Consider the following 6,969-nt stretch of genomic DNA (forward strand, 5'->3'; position numbering starts at 1 on the left):
TCAATATTTTTAATCTTGTTGATTTAAAGTATGCCAAAAACATTAAAAAACCCAAAAATCTTAGCTTTTAAAACAATCGCTACAAAAAGACAAATTTTAAAATTTTGTCGAGGGACGGACTAGGACATCGATCCGAAACGACCTCGTCCTAAATAACAAGGGAAACAAAATTTTAAAATTAATTTCTTAATTGTTTTATAAGTTAAAGATTAAAAAAAAAAAAAAAAAAAAAAAAAAAAAAAAAAAAAAAAAATAACTCCGCGACTCGCGGAGTTTTAAGTGAAAACCTCCGCGACTCGCGGAGGGACAAAATTACAGAAAAAAAATATAACCAGCTGCACGATCTGTACACACAAAACACAAAAACACAGAAAAAAAAAAACTGCGAAAAAGAGCTCGAGAAAACCCACGAAAATCATCCCAAAAACTCGATTTTTCACCGTTAATCTTCAAATTTTTCACTACAATCATGTTGAGAAGGATGATATCTAGGAACTACTCAAGAAAACAGGTACAATTACACCCCAAATCACCTTTAAATCCGAATTTTAGTGTGTTCTTGAGCATATTTTCATAATTTGAATTTTGTTAATTTTTAGTGTAATTAGTGTTAAATTGTTAGTATATTATGCATGTATAACCTAGATTGATGCTTGTTAACATGATTTGAAGCCAAAAACTTCAAAATCTTTAGAATCTAGGGTTTGTGTTCTTGAGCAATTTGGGGCTTTTTGATATAAACAGGTTATGGCCGATTTTTGTCATGAATTGTTGCTAAATTGAGTAGTGTAACATGTCTAGGTAGTTAAATGATCCAAACTTTGAGCCTAAACATGATTTTGAGAATTAAAGTGGACTTTTTCAAGTCCAAAATTCATGAACTTGATTTTTGAAAGATAATGCCATTTGAGACTTGTTTATTTGCTAGTAATGATTATTTTGACATGTTATTTGAGTTGAATGCTTATGAACTTGGTGAAAATTTTCGTATATGCTTATTTGAAAAAGTGTAGATTTGATAAAAATGTGAAAATAAGCTTAAGTTTGATATAAATTGATAATGTCATTGTAATTATTTTGATTGATGATTTTGCTGACACTAATGCATATTTGGATGCACAAAATTTGTGTTTGATGTGTTTTGCAGACTGAAAGGGGTGAATCTTCATCCCAAGCCCGTCACGCTCCTGCTGAGAACTTGGAACAACAGGAGGTAGATAACTACTACAAGCAGGATGTACCTCATCCAGTCATGACCTTTTCAGATATGCACTTGGAACAATTGCACCCGAACCTGAGATTTGACAGACTTTGGATAGATTATCCAAAATATCAACGGGGTTTGCATACTCTTCATTCCAAGGTTGTTGAGGTACCGAGGGTCATAGAATGGGGACCCTTGGAAGCTGTAGAATTGGCCGGGCCAATTAGGGAATTACTGGTACAGAGGTATGGTAATTCTTATTTTAATGACTGGATATGTTTATTCACCATACGCAGACCTGTATATAAAGTATGGTGTGAAGAGTTGTTATGTAGTATAGAGTTGAATGATCGGGTAGCTAGTTTAACCGATCGTTCTTTTGTTAGATTTTTGTTAGGCGGTTCGATGCGCCACATGTCTTTACTAGACATGGCTCAGGCTTTACGTATATATACGCCTGAGGAGTTAGCATCTGCCGATTGTAGAGGATTGATACTAAACGGTAGGAAAATAGATGAAAATTTTGATACACACGGTGTGTGGAGTCAAATGACAAGCCATCACCGTTTTAAAGGGGGAAACTACTCTTATTTGGATATAGATAGAGCCGAATTAAGAGTTATACATAGGTTTTTAGCTAACTCGATTACACAAAGGGGTAAAAACAAAGAAAAGGTAAATGAACAAGATTTGTTTTACCATATGTGTATTCGAGACCCACACAGCGCTGTAAGTATACCATATTGTGTGGGTTATTATTTATCAGCTATGGTTCGAGGGATGCATCCACATAGCATAATAGGAGGTGGTATTTTTATTACTTTGATTGGTGAATATCTCGGTGTGGATATAAGTCGGGGGGGATTATTAGTAGAAGAGCCGGAACCCCGCGACACTATAGGTTTAAATGTATACCATGGTGCGAAAGTGTTGAAGCGGCGAAATAACGCCGCAGTACGATACAATGGTAGACATCCACAGGCAGAGAGAAACCAGGAACAAGGTAATGTAGGAGGGGGGAATCAGATGCAAGAAATGCATAGGTTTATAGCTTCTCAGGAATACGAAAATGCTAGACAGAGAGCATTTGAAGATTGGCAAGTTCATCAGAACCAGATCATAGCGCATTGCCAACACATAGGTAGAAACTATATTCCTACACCGAAACCCGTCTTCCCTCCTTGGTCGATAGAGATGCAGCCACCATATCCTACGTATGACCCTGCCGAAGCATTCTATAGCACTTATGGTTATGCGTGGAACCCCTATTGGTACCAATATCATCCTTAGTTACTTTTTATTTTTATTATTTTGTAATATGTAATTATTGATATGTTTAATACTTTTGTTAATATTGTAATCATTTTTATAATTATCTAACTTTTATTCTTAGATTTTAATAATTTTTGAATGTGGGGTAATAAACCAAACTTCAAAAATATGTATATATGTTTGCAGTTTATCTTATGTACACAACAGGGTAAAACAACGCATTTTCAAAGACTGGCATTAAGTTCAGCAAAAGCAAGTAATTTTGACGACAATGATGCAAAATATATGTGAAATAACAACAAGACGGAATGAACAAATGACGTGCACCATTTATCATTCAGCAAACAAACGCCAATATATTTGGAAACTTTGGTAAAAATTTAATCATTTTCACACAAATCACCCTCAATAATTTAAATTGTTACTGATTTCTTGCAAATGAGGGCATTGCAAGATCTTAAGTGTGGGAAGGGATTAAATTCTTTCGGATTTTAAAATTTTTATATTAAACACTTGGTTACCATTAAAAATACTAGTAAAGCAGTAGTTGTATTAGAATCTAGTGCTCTCTGATAAAAAAAGAACAGCCCTAGTCTTATATACTGACTACCCAATTCTAGTAAAATTTTTCAAAATTTTCAATTAAATGAATTCAAATCATGTTTATACATATTTATGAACGATAAAACTAGGTTTAACACCGAAATTATTGTTACCTCAAAAAGGACATAAATTGAGAAACAAACTAAAAAGTCAAAATTCATTTAAAATGGAATAGAGGACGATAAAAAGGAAAATAAAAAGCCAAGTGTGGGAAAATTTACCAAGTTATTTTAAACATATGCCACATATATTTGTAACAAATAACTGAAAATACTTTTGCTTTGAACTAAACTAAACTGTTTTACCCAATGAAAGAAAAGAAGAGATGGATCTACACGATGAATCAATTCCATCATTAAAAGGAAGTAAAGTCTTCCGAAAAAGACACGCGCTTCTTGATTTAGGTCAGGAAGTTGTCGTCCAGACCAGCTGTAGGTTGACGAAAAATCTAGAAAAGTCATCACTAAAATCAGCTGGAAATCCACGGACCTCAGCATTAAACAGGGTCGCCAAGTGGTCAGATTTATCCTAACCATGAGAAGGATTTATCTCGTACAATGGGGAGGCACCGTGCAAATTAGCTGGATAAGACTAATGAATCAGATCCCCAGAAAGGATAATCTCCTTAAAGATCAAAAATCAGCTTTTAAGCCTGATATTACTCAATCCTAGAGATTGACCTTAAAGATTGAGAATTCAAACTCATGGAATTCAATGATATCTAAGCTCGAGCTTAAACGAGAAAATATTTTGATCAAAATTACAAACCGATTTGTTTTCTGAAAACCCTATTTTCAATGCGTTCATTACCATTGAACGTAAAATCCTAGGAATTCACCTGGAATTCATTAGGTCGCCTGAACTAAATCGGGTGTCAACCGTAAGAACGGTGGTTGCATAGCATGGTCAAAGACAGGACCTCATGCCAAACCGACAAATTATAAGGGTGAGCTTTACTATTGCTCCTACCAAGGATAGTAATTGCGTCCGACACGTTATAGACCATAATCAAAAGCATGTCACGGGACATTGCCTTAACAGTTGCTTGTTCAACGCTTTCCTTTACAACCGGACGGTAGTTTGCCGAAAGGTAATATACGGAACAAGTAAACTGGACGTGTCGCTTTCCAAATACAAGGTTAGCAAGTGGGTGACACAAAACCGCAAGTTTTGAGCTAAAATTTTCAAATCTGAAACCCACCAAACCCACAAAAATATTTTGCAAACACCGGTAAAGGGTTATTCCGGAAAACTTATCTAGGGTAAAAACTAGATTTAATTTTCAAAAGATCAAATGTTTTCATAAAGATCCAATTTCCTTAATGGATCTAAATTTTTATAGTCATGTGGGACTGTAAACCATATCGTTACTACCATTGTTTATACCGCCGTATAGAAATCACTGATGTACAAAGTGTGAAGAATAAAGAAGTGATTCTAGTATTTCAAGACAATATTGCTTGAGGACAAGCAACGCTCAAGTGTGGGAATATTTGATAATGCTAAAAACGAACATATATTTCATAGCATTATTCCTCAAGAAAGACAAGCTTTTAGTTGCAATTGTTCTATTTACAAGTGATATTCGTTTAAATAATAAAAGGTGAAGACAAAAGACAGATTCGACGATTTGAAGACGCAAACGACCAAAAAGCTCAAAAGAACAAAAGACAATCAAAAAGGTTCCAATTATTGATAAGAAACGTCTCGAAATCACAGAAGTACAAGATTCAAAACGCAAAGTACAAGATATTAAATTGTACGCAAGGACGTTCGAAAATCCGGAACCGGGACTAGAGTCAACTCTTAACGCTCGACGCAACGGACTAAAAATTACAAGTTAACTATGTATATAAATATAATATAATATATAATTAATTATATTAATTATATATATATTATATATATATAATAAAAACCGTCGGCAGCAGCAAACTCCAAGGGAGTGAATTGTAAATACCTCTCCGCGACTCGCGGAGTTTGAGGGGCATTTTGCCGCGAGTCGCGGAGCCCCAAAATTCACTTCTGGCTATAAAGCCAACCGAATTCTGATCGAATTTATCATCATATTTTCATCTCTCTCTCAATATATACGAGTAATATATATTTATATTTATAATTTATATTTTAATTTTAATTATAATTCTAATAATAAGGGTATGTTAGCGAATGTTGTAAGGGTGTAAGTCGAAATTCTGTCCGTGTAACGCTACGCTATTTTTAATCATTGTAAGTTATGTTCAACCTTTTTATATTAATGTCTCGTAGCTAAGTTATTATTATGCTTATTTAAAACGAAGTAATCATGATGTTGGGCTAATTACTAAAATTGGGTAATTGGGCTTTGTACCATAATTGGGGTTTGGACAAAAGAACGACACTTGTGGAAACTAGACTATGGGCTATTAATGGGCTTTATATTTGTTTAACTAAATGAAAGTTTGTTAATGTTAATATAAAGATTTACAATTGGGCGTCCCTATAAATTACCATATACACTCGATCGGACACGATGGGCGGGGTATTTATTTGTACGAATAATCGTTCATTTAACCGGATACGGGAATGGATTAATAGCCACTAGAATAATTAAAACAGGGGTGAAATTACATTCAAGGGTAATTGGTGTAATTGTTAACAAAGTAGTAAAACCTTGTTACAATTCGAATCCCCAATTAGTTGGAATATTTATCTTCGGGTATAATAATAATTTGACAAGGACACTTGCAATTTATATTTATGACTGATGGACTGTTATGGACAAAAACCAGACGGACATATTGAATAATCCAGGACAAAGGACAATTAACCCATGGGCATAAAACTAAAATCAACACGTCAAACATCATGATTACGGAAGTTTAAATAAGCATAATTCTTTTATTTCATATTTAATTTCCTTTATTTTATATTTAATTGCACTTCTAATTATCGCACTTTTATTTATTGTTATTTTATTTAATCGCACTTTTAATTATCGCAATTTAATTTTATCGCATTTTTATTATTCGTAATTTCATTATCGTTATTTACTTTACGCTTTAATTTAAGTCTTATATTTATTTAATATTTTACATTAGGTTTTAACTGCGACTAAAGTTTTAAAATCGACAAACCGGTCATTAAACGGTAAAAACCCCCCTTTATAATAATAATATTACTTATATATATATTTGTATTTTTATAAAAGTAAACTAATATAGCGTTGAGCTTTGTTTAAAGATTTCCCTGTGGAACGAACCGGACTTACTAAAAACTACACTACTGTACGATTAGGTACACTGCCTATAAGTGTTGTAGCAAGGTTTAAGTATATCCATTCTATAAATAAATAAATATCTTGTGTAAAATTGTATTGTATTTAATAGTATTTTCCTAGTAAAATATAAGCTATTTTATATACACCTCGTTCGACATCAATAATTACATTTAATAACAACAACATATAATATTTCAAATTATATTTCCAGTTATTATTTATATATATATATATATATATATATATATATATATATATACACACACACACACACACACACATATTTATTTACAAATAGTTGTTCGTGAATCGTCGGGAATGGTCGAAGGTCAATTGAATATATGAAACAGTTCAAAATTTTTGAGACACAACCTAACAGACTTTGCTTATCGTGTCGGAAACATATAAAGATTAAGTTTAAATTTTGTCAGAAATTTCCGGGTCGACACACAGATTTACCTAGATTATAGCTATGAAGATAAACTTAAAGCTATTACACGTTTTGGACTCTAAATAACAAAACCCACACCAGTAGTTGTTACAATAGTGGATACAATAATTTATGGTAGTCATTTTATCCGTGTAATTGTTCCATTATCCACTGGTACATAGGATGTATGTACTTGTGGGG

This window comes from Rutidosis leptorrhynchoides, chromosome 6 (genome assembly GCF_046630445.1).
Source record: "Rutidosis leptorrhynchoides isolate AG116_Rl617_1_P2 chromosome 6, CSIRO_AGI_Rlap_v1, whole genome shotgun sequence".
Lineage (NCBI taxonomy): Eukaryota > Viridiplantae > Streptophyta > Magnoliopsida > Asterales > Asteraceae > Rutidosis > Rutidosis leptorrhynchoides.